We start from the raw sequence: 22,253 nt of genomic DNA, 5'->3' as shown, positions 1-22,253 counted from the left end.
CGTTTAACCGATGTTGAATGAGCACCCCTCCCCCTCCCATCACAATGTTAGAGGGGTGAAAAAGGGGGAGCCAGGACATAGAGGGGAAGCATGAGAGGCTAACAAAGGGCATGTTCTGCCTCCCCAGCATTCTGCTCCTCTTCATCCCTGCAGAACGAAAGGCATTTATTTTTTCATTCAATAGAGAGGAATATTGGTGATTGCTCTCATTCCAAAATGAGCACCAGCGTACGAAGTATGAGAGAGAGGATGTGGGCATTTGGGGGATGGGGGGAGTTTGTTTCTGGAGTGGGATATATGGGGTGGTGGGGGAAAGTTTGTTTCTGGAGGGGGGTATATGGGTTGGTGGGGGGGAGTTTGTTTCTGGAGGGGGGTATATGGGGGTGGGGGGAAGTTTGTTTCTGGAGGGGGGTATATGGGGGTGGGGGAGGTGGGGGGTTGTTTCTGGAGTGGGTTATATGGGGGGTGGGGGGAGTTTGTTTCTGGAGGGGGGTATATGGGGGGTGGGGGGGAGATTGTTTTTGGAGGGGGGTATATGGGGGGTGTGGGGGAGTTTGTTTTTGGAGGGGGGGTATATGGGGGGTTGGGGGAAGTTTGTTTCTGGAGGGGGGTATATGGGGGTGGGGTGTTGTTTCTGGAGGGGTGTATATGGGGGTGGGGGGAAGTTTGTTTCTGGAGTGGGGTATATGGGGGGTGGGGGTTGTTTCTGGAAGGGGGTATATGGGGGGTGGGGGGTTGCTTCTGGAGGAGGGTACGTGGGGCGGCATGTGGGGGTGGGGGGGAGTTTGTTTCTGGAGGGGGATATGGTGGGTCATTTGTAATTGTTATCCCTCTTTTGACCACAAAAAGGTTGTCTGAGCGGAAAGGGATCACGTAGATGACAGGTCACAGCATCATCAGCCTGAGGTGAACCCCAACCCACGCTCCTGTCGTGCCTTCTCTCTCACCTGTCCTCATGTGAAGTCATGCAGTGGCGAGTACAGAGGTCACAGCCAGGGGAAAGCACTGTCTCTCTCTCTTACTCTTAAATTAGCTTTTTTTTCCATGAATAGCGTGTTGTTCGGAATACAGTTTACATTTCTGTAATTGTCTGTAATGAAGCATGTTTGAATAGCCAGGAAGAACAGAACAGTGCAGAGACCTTGCATTGACATGTCAGATACATTTATGAAAGACCTTGATAATGCCAAGTATTATATTACGTGATGTACTGTAATATCCATTCTTAAAACTTTTAGTTCAATATGTCCCCAGTGTAAAACATTAGATTTCGGTATAGGCCTACATTATGTGGTACCTTTTCTTCATGACATTTTCCAACACCTTAATTTACCCAGCATTCATTTCAAATCAACAATGAAAAAAACTCTACACAGTATTCATTCAATAGAAATGCACTGTCTATGATGAATGGGAGACATTCATACAGACTTCCTTCATTCCACACACACACACACACACACACACACACACACACACACTCGCAAACACACACACTCGCACACACATATCCATAGAGTGTGGGAAAAAACAATTACAGTTTCTCATTAAAATACTCTTAATCCCTTTATGCAAAATGCAGTTCCACAAGTATATAGAATGAGGAGGAAAAAGAATGACAAAGTGCTGCGAATAATTACATGCAGTATATCATGGAGACGTCTCTTTTATTTTGGGTGTCACTTGTGATGTCACTGGCTGCTTTCGTTCATTTGAATTCAGACCTTTATCTCTGGGCCGCAGCAGATTGAGTGGTGGCCCACCAAACGCTCGCGCCACATTCCTATTGATTTCTCTAAATCCCCAACAATAGCATTTGCATGCTTGTTTCTGTAATAATACAGATATGCCATTCGGAATTAAAGAGCCTCGCAGACCAGAGGTAACTAATTGTGTGCTGTGTAATGAGTGCAGTTTCAATTTGATATAACCCACAGCTTTCTCTCACAGCCCTGCGCTAAGTACTTTCAAGTCTTTGTGGGGAAATAATAGATTTTTTGTGCTTTGGGCGCAAGGAAAACTATTATGATCTTTTGAATAATGGCAGTGGAAGGCCAGTGAATGATTTAAATTGGTATTAGAGGAGGAAGGCTCGGCAGGAAGATAGCGCCGTTTGACTGACAGTTTGCAAATGGCCCCCGTTCTTGATTACTCATTCTCTTAAGGTGGAAGGAACGGTAGGCTTCATTTTTGGAGTAATGGTGGAAGTTACAATTGACTTTCTGTGTCTCTTAAAAAACACACTGAGAGGCTGGTTGGTTGGGGTGGTCTCACCCACTATGCCAGGGGCTGCTGTGGACTAGGCCAGGGGTGAACACAGTGGGTGGGGTGGGCTGGCTGCTACGGGGCTCTGCAGAAGACTGGGATAGTGTGTCTGTGTGTGATAGGAACAGCCTTTCCTGTTGCCTCTCTCCTGTGGACGGTCTTAAACGTCCCACTGTCAGTGCCAGCCAGCTGGATTTGAGGGAGAATGTGATTATTCTGGGTATCAGTGTGGTTTGGACGTCTTTCTCTCTCAAGGCTGAAAACTCATTTTTTCTTTTTTTTCCTTTGTAACGAAAGTGGTTTCTTATTTAACGCAGCATGTTGGAATTTCACACTGTTAATGGTGTGTGTAGGATAAAGGGGTTTTCAGTGTGGGGGGACATATTCCCATGATGACTACAAGGCTGGTAACACACATGTCTTTGAAGGGGACATATTCCCATGATGACTACAAGGCTGGTAACACACATGTCTTTGAAGGGGACATATCCCCATGATGACTACAAGGCTGGTAACACACGTCTTTGAAGGGGACATATTCCCATGATGACTACAAGGCTGGTAACACACATGTCTTTGAAGGGGACATATTCCCATGATGACTACAAGGCTGGTAACACACATGTCTTTGAAGGGGACATATCCCCATGATGACTACAAGGCTGGTAACACACGTCTTTGAAGGGGACATATTCCCATGATGACTACAAGGCTGGTAACAAACATGTCTTTGAAGGGGACATATTCCCATGATGACTACAAGGCTGGTAACACACATGTCTTTGAAGGGGACATATCCCCATGATGACTACAAGGCTGGTAACACACATGTCTTTGAAGGGGACATATTCCCATGATGACTACAAGGCTGGTAACACACATGTCTTTGAAGGAGACATATCCCCATGAGGACTACAAGGCTGGTAACACACATGTCTTTGAAGGGGACATATTCCCATGATGACTACAAGGCTGGTAACACGTATGTCTTTGAAGGGGACATATTCCCATGATGACTACAAGGCTGGTAACAAACATGTCTTTGAAGGGGACATATCCCCATGATGACTCCAAGGCTGGTAACACACATGTCTTTGAAGGGGACATATTCCCATGATGACTACAAGGCTGGTAACACGTATGTCTTTGAAGGGGGACATATTCCCATGATGACTACAAGGCTGGTAGCACACATGTCTTTGAAGGGGACATATCCCCATGATGACTACAAGGCTGGTAACACACATGTCTTTGTAGGGGACATATCCCCATGATGACTACAAGGCTGGTAACACACATGTCTTTGAAGGGGACATATTCCCATGATGACTACAAGGCTGGTAACACACATGTCTTTGAAGGGGACATATCCCCATGATGACTACAAGGCTGGTAGCACACATGTCTTTGAAGGGGACATATTCCAATGATGACTACAAGGCTGGTAACACACATGTCTTTGAAGGGGACATATCCCCATGATGACTACAAGGCTGGTAACACACATGTCTTTGAAGGGGACATATTCCCATGATGACTACAAGGCTGGTAACACGTATGTCTTTGAAGGGGGACATATCCCCATGATGACTACAAGGCTGGTAACACACATGTCTTTGAAGGGGACATATCCCCATGATGACTACAAGGCTGGTAACACACGTCTTTGAAGGGGACATATCCCCATGATGACTACAAGGCTGGTAACACACATGTCTTTGAAGGGGACATATTCCCATGATGACTACAAGGCTGTTAAAACACGTATGTCTTTGAAGGGGACATATTCCCATGGTAACTACAAGGCTGGTAACATACATGTCTTTTAAATAACTAGTTTCCTATTAACTTTTGGTGATGTTTTCAAAAGGGCAATAAAATACTAAATAAATAATAAATAAGTATGATACCTAGTTATAATTGATACATAGAATGTATGTTACAGTCAAACAGTCAAATATACTTGTAAAGTCCATGCCTTGAAGAATTGAGGCGATTCTGAGGGCAAAGGGGTGGGGGTGCAACTCAAAATTAGGAAGGTGATCCACATTTTTTGTATACTAAGTGTGTAGAGCAATTCCAAGAAAGATAAAGGTGTTGTGGATAAAAATATGAACAATAGTATGGATAACAATATGAACAGTAGTATGGATGACAATATGAACAGTAGTATGGATAACAATATGAACAGTAGTATGGATAACAATATGAACAGTAGTATGGATAACAATATGAACAGTAGTATGGATAACAATATGAACAGTAGTATGGATAACAATATGAACAGTAGTATGGACAACAATATGAACAGTAGTATGGATAACAATATGAACAGTAGTATGGATAACAATATGAACAGTAGTATGGATAACAATATGAACAGTAGTATGGATAACAATATCATATCTGCAGTGCCTTCAGCACTGAGGCTGCTACAGTCATCCGCAGGTTTTTGTGAATCGCCTCATCGCATCTCTTGTCAATCCGTCCCAGATGTGATGGCTTAATGTGCATGTGTGCGGACAGAATGGCAGAATGGCACTACACAGTTATTTCTCTAGTGAACACACACAAAGATTCCTTTTATATTGTCCCTGCATTTACATTTTAGTCATTTAGCAGATGCTACAAAATTCCTTACGGTAGTGAGTGCATAAATGTGCATACTTCTTAAAAACTTGTTATGGCAAGGAGTTCCCTAAAGGGAACACCCCCTCCCATTCAGCTGAAAAAAAAAATTATTTAAAAATATTTAACTTTCACACATTAACAAGTCCAATACAGCAAATGAAAGATAAACATCTTGTTAATCTACCCATCGTGTCCAATTTTTTAAATGTTTTACAGCGAAAAATACAACATATATTTCTGCTAGATGACCACCAATTTCAAAAACACACACAGCCATTTTTCACAGTCACAAAAGCAGAAATATAGATAAAATGAATCACTATCCTTTGATTATCTCCTTCAGATGACACTCATAGGACATCATGTTATACATGTATTGTGTGTTTTGTTCGATAATGTGCATATATATATATAACAAATCTCAGTTTACATTGGCGCGTTACGTGCAGTAAAGTTTTGATTCCAAAACAACCGGTGATTTTGCAGAAATACTCACAATAAACATTGATAAAAGATGCAAGTGTTATTCACATAATTAAAGATAAATGTATCCTCTATGCAACCGCTGTGTCAGATTTTTAAAAAACTTTACGGAAAAAGAATAATCTGAGAACAGCGCTCAGAACCCAAAGAAATAGCCGCCATTTTGGCGTCAACAGAACCTACAAAAACACTATAAATATTCACTTACCTTTGAATATCTTCATCAGAAGGCAGTTCCAGGAATCCCAGTTCGACAATAAATGACTGATTTGTTCCATAAAGTTCCATAAAGCCCATCATTTAGCCACTTGTTGTTAGCTTGTTCAGCCCAGCATTCAATCCTCAAAAATCACAAGCAATTCCTCCAGACAAAAACTCAAAAAGTTCCGTTACAGGTAGTAGAAACAAGTCAAATGATGCATGCAATCCATATTTAGGATGTTTTAAATATTAATCAGCAATAAGTTTCCAACCGGAGAATGTCATTGTCTGAAGAAACACATTGGAACGCAAGAACACTCTCGTGACCGCCGCAATGAGACCGAGGCTTTCTGCCAGACCATCCACTCAAAGAGCTATTATGAGCCCCTCCTTTATAGTAGAATCATACAACCAGAATCTAAAGACGGTGACATCTTGTGGAAGTCCTAGGAAGTGCATGCTCATCCATATCTAAGATGGACATCAAATGGCACTGTTTTCAGAATTGAGTTCTCACTTCCTGTTTGGATTTCTTCTCAGGTTTTTGTCTGCCATATGAGTTCTGTTATACTCACAGACGTAATTCAAACAGTTTTAGAAACTTCAGAGTGTTTTCTATCCACCAGTAATAATAATATGCATATATTCCCATCTGGGAAAGAGTGGGAGGCAGTTTACTCTGGGCACGCCTTTCATCCAAAAGTGAAAATGCTGCCCCCTAGCCCCAACAGGTTTTAATTAATAGTGGTCTCCCATGGGAATCACACCCACAACCCTGGTGTTGCAAGCACAATGCTCTACCAACTGAGCCACACGGGAATTGGTCCCTTTCACATTGTTTCCTGTCAAGAGCAGCCCCAATCTTTTGGCAAACAGCCTCCAAGGACTATAGGCAGGAGTGAAGCTTCACCTCTTCCTCCTCCTCCACTTGTTTCATTCTCTACTCTTCCATCAGAAATCAAGTCAACTGTGATGTTTTTCATTTCATTCAGGATTTTCACAGATAATTTTGTTCCGGGGTCTTCAGACAGACCCTTATGTCCAGTAGCAAATGAAAACAAAATTGGCTGACATTAATTTTGTGGTAAAGAGGGTCACACCCTGATCTGTTTCATCTGTCTTTTGCTTGTCTCCACCCCCCCCCCCCCCCCCACCAGGTGTCTACTATTTTCCCCATTATGCCCTGTGTACTTAAATCTGCTTTTCTGTTTGTCTGTTGCCAGTTCGTCTTGTCTTGTCAGGTCCTACCAGCGTGTTTCCTGTTTCTTCTGTTCTCAAGTTCTTGTTTTCTGGTCTTCCCGGTTCTGACCTTTCTGCCTGCCCTGACCCTGAGCCTGCCTTCCGTTCTGTCCCTGATTGACTCAGCCTTGGATTTACAAACCTCTGCCTGTCCTTGACCTGCCCTTCGCCTGCCCCTTTGTTATCATAAATATTCTGAGGACCGAACTATCCACCTCCTGTGTCTGCATCTGGGACATAATAGTACATGAGATCCCATAGACCCACTAGTACATGTGATCTCATAGACCTACTAGTACATTTCGCAACAAAGCATCCTTCACTCATGCTGCCAAACATACCGTCGTAAAACTGACTATCCTACTGATCCTTGACTTTGGCGATGTCATTTACAAAATAGCCTCCAACACTCTACTCAGCAAATTGGATGCAGTCTATCACAGTGCCATCTGTTTTGTCACCAAAACCCCATATACAACCCATAACCGCGACCTGTATGCTATCGTTGGCTGGCCCTCGCTTCATGTTCATCACCAAACCCACTGGCTCCAGGTCATCTATAACTCTTTGCTAGGTAAAGTCCCGTCTTATCTAAGCTCACTGGTCACCATAGCAGCACCCACCCATAGCACGTGCTCCAGCAGGTATATTTCACTGGTCACCCCCAAAGCCAATTCCTTCTTCAGCCGCCTTTCCTTCCACCAGCTGTCACAGTAGCTCACAGATCACCTGTATATAGCCCATCCAGAAATAGCCCATCCAACTACCTCATACCCATACTGTTATTTGTTTTATTTATTTTGCTCCTTTGCAACCCAGTATCTCTACTTGCACATTCATCTTCTGCACATCTATCACTCCAGTGTTTAATTGCTATAATGTAATTATTTCACCACTATGGCCTATTTATTGCCTTTACCTCCCTTATCTTACCTCATTTTAAAACACTGCATATAGACTTTTTCTGTAGTATTATTGATTGTATGTTTGCTTATTCCATGTGTAACTCTGTGTTGATTGTGTTGCACTGCTTTGCTTTATCTGTCAGAGTTCTCCAAGAACAGTGAGTTGGTGTCAGGCACAGAGAGCAGAGAGTTCAAATAAATTTATATTTTTTATTACCGGAAAAAACGGTCACGCCAAAAACACAAGGCGCATAAACTGACCGGCCCATACACAGGACCCAAAACTGTCCGGAAAAATAAGATACAAATGAACATCCACAAACTAACAGCATAGCAATCCAGCACAAACCTAGACGGGCCAAACAGGCTTGAGCACCGCCCGAACAGGCAGGGGAGCCATCTTCGGTGGGAGGAGTGACATTATCTTGGCCAGGTTGCAGTAGTAAATGACAACTTGGTCTCAACTGGCCTCCCTGGTCAAATAAAGGTGAAATAAAAAATAAAAAACGTGATCCCATAGACATACTAGTACATGTGATCTCATAGACCCACTTGTACGTGTGATCCCATAGACATACTAGTACATGTGATCCCATAGAAATACTAGTGCATGTGATCTCATAGACCCACTTGTACATGTGATCCCATAGACATACTAGTACATGTGATCCCATAGACCCACTTGTACGTGTGATCCCATAGACATACTAGTTAGTACATGTGATCCCATTGACCTACTATATACAATGAATATTAAGCATCAAGCGGTATTATATTTTGATGGGGAAATTGGAAAACCCATAACAGTAACAGATTTATAACCGATTTATTTTCACATTATTTTCCTTTTGATATCATTTAAATATAGCCTAAAAGCACAATTATCATAATAATTTGTTTCCCCCCCACTAAAACAATGATTATATTTGCATATGTTGTAATACAGGTGACATTTGAACAATAATTGAACAGCAGTGAAGGCGTGCAAAATGACATATAATGTTGTGCACGTGAAGGTCTGGGCACATGAAGGTCTGTGCACGTGAACGTTTTACAAACGTGTACGAGGGACCAGATGAGCGTGTATGTTTCTATTCCCACATTTGTAGATGCAGCTGTTAATGTGTGTGTGTATACTCCGTCCCTGAGCGTGTGAGTTGGAACTGGGCCCTTTAGAGTGCACACAGCTCCCAGTGCTGGCAGGTGCTGGCCCGTCTCTCTCGTGAGAGGGAGCGGTTCATTTAGTTGGTCATAACTAATAGTCTCTAATCTGCGAGCTGAAGTCTGCTGAGAATATTGGACAGTGTAAAGGTTAATCACCACCTTCCTGGTTAGCCAAGGAAGACGAGCTAATTCCACCGAAGGCAAATAGCATGCGGTTTTATCTGGGACCGATAAGGAGTGTTAATATACCGAGCAGAATGGATGCTCAAGGGCCGGGTTCCCCTTATCAGCAAACTTTACAACAGGAGCCCGGCAACAGCGCAATCCCCACACCGCACACAATAAGCACCTAATTTCACCTCTCAAGCAGAACTATAGCTGCGCCCCCAGCCACAGGAGTCCCCCCACCACCCTCCCCATCTCTCCTACCTCTACCCCCAAAGCAATAGCCACCAGAAATGGGGGTATTATGAGCTGCAGCTAATTGGAAGATCCCTCTAATGCATTAAGAGATAAAATATTTTGGCTGCGGGCCTAAAGCGTGGATCAGAACAACATGGGAAGCTATCTAGCCTTGTCACACACTCAGAGATTTCCATACAAACACAACAAGACCAATTACCCAAAACACATCACTGTTGGTGTTACAACACACACTCCATGCCAGTGCAGCAGCCTGAGGAAATTAGAGTGTGTATGTGCATGTGTGTTCGTGTGAGACATTCACAACAAAGGTATTAAAGTAGCGGGGTAATCATTGCTAATAGGGAAGCAGGTTGCACTGTGTCAGCCTGTGTCTTATTTCAGATACTAATGAGTGTTTGCTATCACTGGCTATAGGAGGTGGCGTCATGTGAACGGGTTTCTCTCTCTGGTCTTATTTCAGATACTAATGAGTGTTTGCTATCACTGGCTATAGGAGGTGGTGTCATGTGAACGGGTTTCTCTCTCTGGTCTTATTTCAGATACTAATGAGTGTTTGCTATCACTGGCTATAGGAGGTGGCGTCATGTGAACGGGTTTCTCTCTCTGGTCTTATTTCTCAAATTCCGTATCATTCTCTGGCCTTTGGCATCGACACCAGTATCTCCTAAACCCCAGCATTTATTTTGGCATCGACTAATAAGGAAAACACTCTATACATTTGATTGGATTTTTCCAATGTTGTGTGTTTGTCTCTGTGTGTGTGTTTGTGTGTGTTTGTGTGTGTGTGTGTAGCTATTTTCCAATTTTATAATTTTGTGACAGTCAAGGACTTCCTCTTGGAGCAAAGAATAGAGTATAATTTTTTAGAACAGCATTAACTGTGTCTTCCATCAAATTCAATATTTATTGAATGGGAAAATATTTTCCAAAATTGTCATTTTGTGACGGTCAAGGACTTCCATTTGTCAAAGTAAAGAGCAAAGAATAGAGTAGCAAAATCAAATTATTTTGAAATAACATAAAACTATGAAAACTAACAAAGTGAGTTAAAAAGTGTCAGTACATATTACAAATAACATTCAACAAAATATTGTTTTATTGTTTTGTCCAGTACCTGAAGGTGCATCAGTTAGTCCTCATCGTCTTACTGTGAAAGCCTCCCAACAAGCGTGTGTGACATCCCTATGGCACCTTTAGGTGTTAGAAGTCTGGGCCTGCCATATTTCAGCATCCCAGCTCAGACAATGCCCGGCAGAGCTGAGATGCAGAGACTGTGATGGCATCCTCCTCTCTCCCCTACGGGCAGGCCTACCCATCGCCTTCTAACCGGATAAAGGGTCACGCGTGTTGAGAGGAAGTTGTCATGGTCAGATTGATTTCATACTCTGCTGAGATGAGGCAGTCTTCCCATTGCTGGGTCTGCTTTAGGGAGGGCTGACACATCCAAGTATCTTCAGTCATTGTTGTCGTGATGCAGCGTTAAATCCAATTTTCTGCTGTATGTAAATACCAGTCACCCCCAGTGCCTAAGCCGCGTTTTACATCTTCTATCCTTTTCTTCAATCTCCACGGTGCCACAGTGGAGGTTAATATGGCCCTGAGACATGGCTCTGAGTCATTGCTCTGATGGAAGATGGATGGGGCCATTTTAGATTTTCTTTCTATTCATTCTTTCTATTCAATTTGATCATTTATCCTGGGGCAATCTTTAATGACTAGGAACTCCTGTTGCAGTTTTTGTTTTAGGGTTATAAACAAAGCCTTCTCCTGCAGATTGTGTCTGTGTGTGTGTGTGTGTGTGTGTCTGTGTGTGTGTGTGTGTGTGTGTCTGTGTGTGTGTGTGTGTGTGTGTGTGTGTGTGTGTGTGTGTGTCTGTGTGTCTGTGTGTCTGTGTGTGCGTGCGTGCGTGCGTGTGCGTGTGCGCGCGTGCACATGCCTATCTGTCTGTCTACTGGAGAACCACACACACCTATCTGTCTGTCTACTGGAGAACCATATGGAGGAGAACCTGCAGGATCATACCAAGATAATTGTGTTATTTTCATTTAATCGTACATTTATTTAAACAAATATTACTTTATTACAATACAAGAGATTCAGGTCCAATGTTGGTTCATTTGAACTAGAGCATCCAGACTAAATCGAACAGGAGAGGAGGGGAGGATGTGGTGGTCGCACTCCCCAGTGGAAGATCAGACACGGTGACATTGGTTCCACGCACCAGTAAAGTCTGAGCCTGCTTTCTAGTCGAAACAGTTCACACATATATTATGACTAACTTTATTGACCTGAAATTAAATTTTGAATATAGATAAAACTGAGTATATGTTGTCTGTAGACAACAAAATAACTCTGATGATTAAGCATATGTCATTTGGATGGTGTCCATATTGATCATGTCCGTGCTTACAAATATCTGGGCATCTAGATAGATGAAAAGCTGTCTTTTAAAAAGCATATTGATGAGTTAGTTAAGAAGCTGAGAAAAAAATGGGCTTCTTCTATGGAAAGAGATCCTGCTTCTTGATAAATAGTAAAAAGCAGATTATTCAGTCAACGTTCCTATAGGTCCTGGATTATGGCAACATCATCTATATGGTCTCTACTGAGTTAGGTGAATCAGCTTTTAGTTTTCTTGCACCTTAGTTGTGGAACAATTTTCAAAATGTTCTTAAATGTGATGTTTTGGTGACTCTAGGGAAATTCAGAGAGCAGATTGAGGACCTTATTGCTGAAGAAAGGCTTTGTTTTTTATTGCCACGTTGTTCTTTCTGCTTGCATTTTGTTTTTATATTGATGTGTGTTTTTTCTCTATTTCAGGGCTCATCTGGAAAATAGACCTTGGTCTTAGTATGACTCCCTGATAAAATAAAGGTTAAATAAAATACAATAAAAATCAATTTCAGATCTCTGGATTAATTTGGACTATTTTGAGGAAGTGTTTCTGACTATGGTGTTGCCATGGTGGCTGTTTTTTTCTCTTTTTTCAAGTGAAGATCTAACCCTAGCTGAGTTCTGCTAAGAGCAAACTGAACCTATGTATGCGGACACCATAAAAGAACACAAGAGTCGACACTGAGAGCGGATGATAGGTGCTGATAGCGATGAGTGGGGATGTTAAACCTCAAATCTGTCTGCTCTCTCGCCTCTGCAGATCGATAGAGGCAATTCCAATGTTAGCGAGATCCTGAATCTGTGGCACTCGGTCTTTCCTCTCCAAGCCACGCTGTTCTCCAGCACGGCTGCCCGCCCACAGCACAGCGTTGTCTCTCCCCAAGTAGCATCCTCCTCATCCAGCGTTGTCTCTCCCCACGTAACATCCTCCTTCCACTCATTGTCTCCATGAAACAATTGGCAGATCTAACATTTAATTAGGGTGGTATCTCCCCAGGGCTGTCAGGGCGAAGCGGTGAAGGAGGTTGAATTACAATTTGCTGAGAAGCATTATTTGGAGAAAAAGGGGAGAGTAAATATAAAAGTAATGTAATTTCTCGATATTCGCTTCAAAAAGGTCAAATGCTTTTTAATTATGTTGTTTTTCGATATTGCGAAATGTGGACTGACAATAATAAACCTGCAGATTGATATCGCAGGCAGTGCTTTAATAGAGTCTTGTGCTGAGGACTTAATTCATGGGCGATGGCTCACCTCAACTGTCCCTGTGTGTTTCCTCCATTCCAGTCTCCTTGTTTCCCATGGAGCCAATTTTAAGAAAGTAACTAAAGAGCGGCCTGCTAAATGTTTAAAACCTCTTAAGGATGATGCAGAATCTAATCCCAGTGCAGGAACACCAATCAGCGGAAATTTCAGAGCGCCAACTATAGTTTTCGATAAAACTCAAACTTTCATTAAAACACACATGCAAGGTACTGAATTAAAGCTACACTCGTTGTGAATCTAGCCACCAAGTCAGATTTGTAAAATGCTTTTCGGCGAAAGCATGAGAAGCTATTATCTGATAGCATGCACCCCCCCAAAATACCAGAACGTCACCTAAACAACAGATTTTGCGGTAGCCGGCGCTACACAAAACGCAGAAATAAAATATAAACCATTCATTACCTTTGACGAGCTTCTCTGTTGGCACTACTATATGTCCCATAAACATCACAATTGGGTCTTTTTCCCGATTAAATCCGTCAAAGTATGCCAAAAATGTCCATTTATAAAGGCCGTCTGATCCAAGGAAAATGCAGCTTTACACGACGCAACGTCACTTTAGAAATTAACAAAGTTGCCTATAAACTTTTACAAATCACTTCAAACGACTTTTGTAAACCAACTTTAGGTATTAATAAACGTTAATTAACGATCAAATTGATCACGGGGCGATCTGTATTCGATAGCAGCAAGTCTTGAAATCATCGTCCATTTTTTTCACTTTCATAATTTCCTGGGTGCACCCCAAGACATGAAGTGCCTATTCGTCATCCCACCAAGGATAAACGTACAAAGAAATGCCAGTGTTGGCGACATCGTGTGGAAGCTGTAAATAAGTCAACATTTCAAAGTCCTGCTACTCATGCCAGGAATATAGTATATGCATATGATAAGTATGTGTGTATAGAAAACACTCTGAAGTCTCTAAAACTGGTAAAATCGTGTCTGTGGCTATAACAGAGCGTGTTTAGGAGTAAAAATCCCAGGGAAAACTGTTCACCAAAAAAACAAAAAACATATTCATCCGCCAGTCAATGTATTGTCTAAGGCGACAAAAAATAGATGAGATTCCGTTTACAACGCCTACAGCTTCCACACGATGTCGCCAATACTGGCATTTCTTTGCACGTTTATCCTTGGTGGGATGACGTATAGGCACTTCCTGTCTTGGGGTGCACCCAGGAAATTATGAAAGTGAAAAAAATGGACGATGATTTCAAGACTTGCTGCTATCGAATACAGATCGCCCCGTGATCAAGCGGCCTGTTAAATGTATCAGTCAGAGAGGCTTGTTAAACGTTTCAGTCAGAGCGGCCTGTTAAATGTTTCAGTCAGAGAGGCTTGTTAAATGTATCAGTCAGAGAGGCTTGTTAAATGTTTCAGTCAGAGCAGGCCTGTTAAATGTATCAGTCAGAGAGGCTTGTTAAACGTTTCAGTCAGAGCGGCCTGTTAAATGTTTCAGTCAGAGCAGGCCTGTTAAATGTATCAGTCAGAGAGGCTTGTTAAATGTTTCAGTCAGAGAGGCCTGTTAAATGTATCAGTCAGAGAGGCTTGTTAAACGTTTCAGTCAGAGCGGCCTGTTAAACATTTCAGTCAGAGAGGCTTGTTAAATGTTTCAGTCAGAGCGGCCTGATAAATGTATCAGTCAGAGAGGCTTGTTAAACGTTTCAGTCAGAGCAGGCCTGTTAAATGTATCAGTCTGAGAGGCTTGTCAAATGTTTCAGTCAGTGTGGCCTGTTAAATGTTTCAGTTTGAACAGTTGTTAATCCACCTGTCGTGTCAGATTTTGAAATTATGCTTTTCAGCAAAAGCAATCCAAGCGATTGTGTAAATTTATCGATAGCATTCCATGACATTATGTACAGTTAGCATCAGGAAGCTTGGTCACGAAAATCAGAAAAGCAATCAAAATAATCGTTTACCTTTGATGATCTTCGGATGTTTTCACTCACGAGACTCCCAGTTACACAACAAATGTTCCGTTTGTTCCATAAAGATTATTTTTATATCTAAAATACCTCCGTTTGTTTGTCGCGTTATGTTCAGAAATCCACAGGAGAGAGCGGTCACGACAACGCAGACGGAAATTCCAAATAGTGCCCATAATGTCCACAGAAACATGTCGAACGTTTTTTATAATCAATCCTCAGGTTGTTTTTAAAATATATAATCGATAATATTTCAACCGCATAGGTCTTTCACAGTAGGAAACGGAGAAGCAATACCTATCCAAATTCTGTTGGGCGAGCAAAACTCATGTGACCACTTGACTCGATGTTATCGTTTTGGCTCATTTTTCTAAATAAAAGCCTGAAACTATGTCTGAAGACTTTTGACACCTTGAGGAAGCGATAGGGAAATTAATCTGGTTCGTATCCTTTTACATCCAGCAAAGGGAGGCTATGGAACATGGAGTTTTCAAAATAGAAGCCACTTCCTGTTTTCATTTTCCTCAGGGTTTCGCCTGCAATATCAGTTCTGTTATACTCACAGACAATATTTTGACAGTTTTGGAAACTTTAACTTTTTTCTATCCAATTCTAATAATAATCTGCCTATATTAGCAACTGGGATGGAGGAACTGGACATTTTATAATGGGCACCTTTTCATCCAAGCGAAGATAGTATAGAATAACTTCTATACTATCTAGTATAAAAATCAACACTGCATTTTTTTTAAAATAGAGTCCCCCTTTAAAGGGGCTGTATCTATTACAACTGCTCCTGCCACTCCCGCTACTTCTTATCATGCACCTCCCTAAACCTGCCACCCCTCCCCGGTGCTCTCTCCCTCTCTCTCTCCCTTTCTCACTGTGTGTATGTGATTGTAGGGGGTGGAGACAGGTGTGCTGGAAGCAAAGCAGATTCCCACCAGCTGCAACCTGTTCCATAATCAAGAACCCTACAATACTCAGCCCTGCCACTTCCACACTGCCAGATCGTAGCCTCTACTCAGTCAGTCTGCATTTCTAGCTGTTTGTTCCTGCATATATTTTGTTATCCTGTTGTGCCTGTTTTTGCTAGCCTAACTGCTTTTTCTCTCCACTATAGTCCCATCTGCTCTGACTCTGGTACCTGTCTCCAGTCCCTTGTCTCCTCAGTCCTGCTTTCCTGCCCTGGATCCCCGCTCTACTGCTTTATTGGATTCCACTCCAGACCTGCTTAACCGGTTCCTAAACTCCTTGCCCCCATCCTCAGCCTCAGTCTGGATTCCCTACTACCTGCCCGAGATTCCCCTGGACTGTACCCCATCTCCTCTCCGGCTTTTCAATAAATACGTTGGTTACCTATCATTGTTTCCTCGTCTGTATTTGGGTTCACCTGCTACGCCCCGCGTAACAGTATATCATCCGGCCGTGATTCGGAGTCCCATTGTGCGGGGCGCAATTGGCCCAGCGTTGTCCGGGTTTGACCAGGGTAGTCCGTCATTGTAAACAATATTTTTTTCAGAGTTCCCAGTTGTCTTGAAAGCACTGTAGTTGGATGTCAGAGATTTTCCAGTTTCCAGAGTTCCCACTTTTTTTTAACCTAGCATTAAAAGCAACAATAGCATAGAGCCCTCAGACACAACTCTGGACCTCGAAGCGAGTTCCACTGCATTTTTCCATTGTTCCCAGCTAATCGGGGACTGATTTAGACCTGGAACACCAGGTAGGTGCAATAAACTATTATGTAAAACAGAAAAACAGTAGGATCCCCCACTCATAGGTTAAGTACCAATGCCATAGAGTTTCACAACGGGAGACAAGAGAGAGGAGCCTCTCATCAGAGATAATTTATTTAGTCAGATTACAAAATATGACCTTTTCATTCAAGACAGGAGAAACATGTTGTTTTTGTTGATAATAAAACATGTTTTGTTCAGTTACTTTTTCCTCAACTTTTTTCTGTAACTTTCTAGCAAGTCAAGCTATCTTACAGAGCAGCTAGCTAGCTAGCTAAAAGCAAGGCTAAACTGTAGCTAGTGACCTCATAATTATTATCAATAACAAACGTGAGATACTGTACCATCACAATCAACTGAAATGGGATGCAATAGTCATGAAGAATAATTGGTACTTACATAAATTGGTAATTGCTTACAAAAACCACATATTTGAATCTTCTTCTGTGGTTTGGTAACTTCCTGTTCATCAACAAACTCTTGCTGGACCTATGGGAAAAATTGAAAGTATGCGGCGTCCGTCTCGCAACATTAAAAGCAATGGGGTGTTGCGATTCCACTCTGTTGTGGAAGTTCCCTACTCAAATGTATGACATCCAGCGCAACGTAAGGGATTATGGTTAATGTGAATGAGATACATCAATATGTCGAGTTTCCCGAGGAAGCTGTGAAGTGAGCTGTATCCTCATTGTGATTATGAATCTGTTACTAACGAATGTGAAACAATGTTGTGTATGTTTAATGCTTTTCATTAAATCGTGCATGGCTATAAATATTGTATTTATATAAATTCATTTGCAGGCCTAATAATCAATATTGTGGCTACCTCTATTACTGATAATGAGTATAATGTTGAGTCCTGTAGGTCTGTAGATTGTCATCACAGTAGGCCTCAGTCTACAGAGCAGGCTATGACCGTAAGAAGGCCTCAGTGTAGCCCAACACCATAAAATATGAACAAATCAACCGAATTTAAGATCATGAATAAAAACATTACTAATAGGCCTATACATCAATTAATAGGCCTAGGGGTGAATTATACCCATTCTCAGGCTATGAGGCTATAGTAGGCTTAGTAACCTTGAGTTGCCTGCTATTTGTTGTAGTACTGGTTGTATGTGCTTGTAGTAGCATTGTAATAATTTCCTTCATTCACATTGATGCATTTTAATCCATAATGCCCAAGAATCTGCCTTTAATCTTCTAACTAAGAACAGGGTGCATTGCAATCCACACCACCGCGCACACTGAGCCAGACCAATCACTGGACCAATCACTAGACCAATCACTGGACCAATCACTGGACCAATCACTGGACCAATCACTGGAGCAGTGTCTGACTGAAGACAACGATGACAAACAATTCACTGTGTCATTGTGAATTGTGTGTGTGTGTGTGTGTGATTATGGACACTCTAAAACCTATATTTTCATATGAGCTGTCTGACATTGTGTATGGGCCTATAGTCGGGTATGCCGTGGCCTATAACTTTTATTATTATGTCATATATTTTTCTGAGAGGAGAGAGGTCAATTCTCCCAATTCTCACCAGCTCGGTTAGACTTGGTGTTGCAATTTATGATAGGCTACCCTAACATCATAGCCATGGGTGTCATTTTGGTATGACTGGGGTGAAAAAGTCTCGCTTGCCCGACATTGTTGAAATCCTCCGAATCTCATGCATCTGCCTGGCCTTCTGTCAGTGCCTAATTAAAAATTGTCCTAAAATGTCCTATGTATGTCATACATAAAGCAACACAATTGACCCAGAAATGTGTCCAACACTTAGGCCTATATAGTCCCATATAGTCCCAAAAATGAAAACAAGTGGGGGTACCTGTTCCTATGTGAGCATGTGTAGCCTTATTCAGATGAGGTGCGTACAGCTCTCGTTTCCATCTAGTTTTCTGGATATAAGCTGCCTCTTTGCTGTATGCTGTTTGTTGGGTCAACCTCCACACCAGGTGTTGACCTCATCTGTGTATCTCACAGCACTGCTTGGTGGAATCACATTTAGTTTAATTAGGCTACAGTATGAGTTCCATGCCTTCACTCCAGACCATTCATATTGTATTGTTCATATCATGTACTCCTAGGTTACACAAAGCATGCATTACGATAATCCTCAATTACTTTTATGCACCCTTAATCTTTCATATAGTTTCTGTGTCTTGCTTAAATATTTCACTGCTGAAGCAGCTAGTTTTTCAGGACCTTCTTTCCAGATGCAAAGAGCGTGAGGGAGGAGAGATTGAGGGGCTGAGGAAATGGATTTCTATAGCTCTGCAGCTCAAGCCCTATCTACAGTTCCTGGACAACACTCCACAGTAGAACTGATGGTTTAAATCAGGATATAAAAAATAATAAAATAATTGTTGTTCATCTTCTTCTATTCTGGTGGCTCGGAGCTCTGTTAATATTTTAGGATGAATAATAATTAGCCTATGTTGCAAATATATTACATATAACAATCGTTCAAAAGGCCATAAAAGCAGCCTGGTAATAACAACAGTCTAATACTCTAACAGCCTAGTAATAATAATAGTCTAATACTCTAACAGTCTAATAATAACAATAGTCTAATACTCTAACAGTCTAAGAATAGCAATAGTCTAATTGTCTAACTGTCTGCTAATAGCAGTGGTCTAATACTCTAACAGTCTAATAATAACAATAGTCTAATACTCTAACAGTCTAATAATAACAATAGTCTAATACTCTAACAGTCTAATTATAACAATAGTCTAATACTCTAACAGTCTAAGAATAGCAATAGTCTAATTGTCTAACTGTCTGCTAATAGCAGTGGTCTAATACTCTAACAGTCTAATAATAACAATAGTCTAATACTCGAACAGCCTAGTAAAAACAATAGTCTAATACTCTAACAGTCTAAGAATAGTAATAGTCTAATACTCTAACAGTCTAATAATAACAATAGTCTAATACTCTAACAGTCTAATTATAACAATAGTCTAATACTCTAACAGTCTAAGAATAGCAATAGTCTAATACTCTAACAGTCTAATAATAACAATAGTCTAATACTCTAACAGTCTAAGAATAGCAATAGTCTAATACTCTAACAGTCTAATAATAACAATAGTCTAATACTCTAACAGTCTAAGAATAGCAATAGTCTAATTGTCTAACTGTCTGCTAATAGCAGTGGTCTAATACTCTAACAGTCTAATTGTCTAACTGTCTGGTAATAACAATAGTCTAATAGTCTAACTGTCTGGTAATAACAATAGTGTAATAGTACTATCATCCTCACCATCATGGGGGTGAGGTCTAAGATTTATAGAGTAATGTAAATTTACACACATCCCCAAATAAAGTTGATTATATAGGGTAGGCATATTGAATGAACATATAGGTCAACTACCGAATAATAATTTAGTCAATCAGTCAATCTATCAATTAATCAATTCATCCTACCTGGACATGCCTTTTTTTCTTGCTTGTTTACATGGACATTTATTGCCTTTATTGTACTGGTATACATTTAATATGAAATATTGTATAGGTTCTACATTTAATATGAAACATTGTATAGGCCTACATTTAAAATTAAATATTGTACCGTCCTACATTTAATAGGAATTATTGTATAGGCCTACATTTAATATTTATTTTAACTAGGCATGTCAGTTAAGAACACATTCTTATTTTCAATGACGGCCTAGGAACAGTGGGTTGCCTGAACTACCTGTTCAGGGGTAGAAAGACAAATTTGTACCTTGTCATCTCGGGGTTTGAACTTGAAACCTTCCGGCTACTAGTCCAACACTCTAACCACTAGGCTACCCTACCGCCCCATGGTATGAAGTACTGTACTGTACTGTACATGTAATATGGATCATTAGAACGTGCGTTGAAGATGTCGTTCCCATAGCAACGATTAAAACATTCCCTAACCAGAAACCGTGGATTGATGGCAGCATTCGTGTGAAACTGAAAGCGCGAACCACTGCTTTTAATCAGGGCAAGGTGTCTGGTAACATGACCGAATACAAACAGTGCAGCTATTCCCTCCGCAAGGCTATCAAACAAGCTAAGCGCCAGTACAGAGACAAAGTAGAATCTCAATTCAACGGCTCAGACACAAGAGGCATGTGGCAGGGTCTACAGTCAATCACGGACTACAGGAAGAAACCCAGCCCAGTCACGGACCAGGATGTCTTGCTCCCAGGCAGACTAAATAACTTTTTTGCCCGCTTTGAGGACAATACAGTGCCACTGACACGGCCTGCAACGAAAACATGCGGTCTCTCCTTCACTGCAGCCGAGGTGAGTAAGACATTTAAACGTGTTAACCCTCGCAAGGCTGCAGGCCCAGATGGCATCCCCAGCCGCGCCCTCAGAGCATGCGCAGACCAGCTGGCCGGTGTGTTTACGGACATATTCAATCAATCCCTATACCAGTCTGCTGTTCCCACATGCTTCAAGAGGGCCACCATTGTTCCTGTTCCCAAGAAAGCTAAGGTAACTGAGCTAAATGACTACCGCCCCGTAGCACTCACATCCGTCATCATGAAGTGCTTTGAGAGACTAGTCAAGGACCATATCACCTCCACCCTACCTGACACCCTAGACCCACTCCAATTTGCTTACCGCCCAAATAGGTCCACAGACGATGCAATCTCAACCACACTGCACACTGCCCTAACCCATCTGGACAAGAGGAATACCTATGTGAGAATGCTGTTCATCGACTACAGCTCGGCATTCAACACCATAGTACCCTCCAAGCTCGTCATCAAGCTCGAGACCCTGGGTCTCGACCCCGCCCTGTGCAACTGGGTACTGGACTTCCTGACGGGCCGCCCCCAGGTGGTGAGGGTAGGCAACAACATCTCCTCCCCGCTGATCCTCAACACTGGGGCCCCACAAGGTTGCGTTCTGAGCCCTCTCCTGTACTCCCTGTTCACCCACGACTGCGTGGCCACGCACGCCTCCAACTCAATCATCAAGTTTGCGGACGACACAACAGTGGTAGGCTTGATTACCAACAACGATGAGACGGCCTACAGGGAGGAGGTGAGGGCCCTCGGAGTGTGGTGTCAGGAAAACAACCTCACACTCAACGTCAACAAAACTAAGGAGATGATTGTGGACTTCAGGAAACAGCAGAGGGAACACCCCCCTATCCACATCGATGGAACAGTAGTGGATAGGGTAGCAAGTTTTAAGTTCCTCGGCATACACATCACAGACAAACTGAATTGGTCCACTCACACAGATAGCATCGTGAAGAAGGCGCAGCAGCGCCTCTTCAACCTCAGGAGGCTGAAGAAATTCGGCTTGTCACCAAAAGCACTCACAAACTTCTACAGATGCACAATCGAGAGCATCCTGGCGGGCTGTATCACCGCCTGGTATGGCAACTGCACCGCCCTCAACCGTAAGGCTCTCCAGAGGGTAGTGAGGTCTGCACAACGCATCACCGGGGGCAAACTACCTGCCCTCCAGGACACCTACACCACCCGATGTCACAGGAAGGCCATAAAGATCATCAAGGACATCAACCACCCGAGCCACTGCCTGTTCACCCCGCTATCATCCAGAAGGCGAGGTCAGTACAGGTGCATCAAAGCTGGGACCGAGAGAC

This window comes from Oncorhynchus mykiss, chromosome 23 (assembly GCF_057628025.1).
Source record: "Oncorhynchus mykiss isolate SJ-2025 chromosome 23, ASM5762802v1, whole genome shotgun sequence".
In the NCBI taxonomy this organism is placed as follows: domain Eukaryota; kingdom Metazoa; phylum Chordata; class Actinopteri; order Salmoniformes; family Salmonidae; genus Oncorhynchus; species Oncorhynchus mykiss.
The sequence above is the reverse complement of the archived record's forward strand: the minus strand, read 5'-3'. Positions refer to the sequence as shown.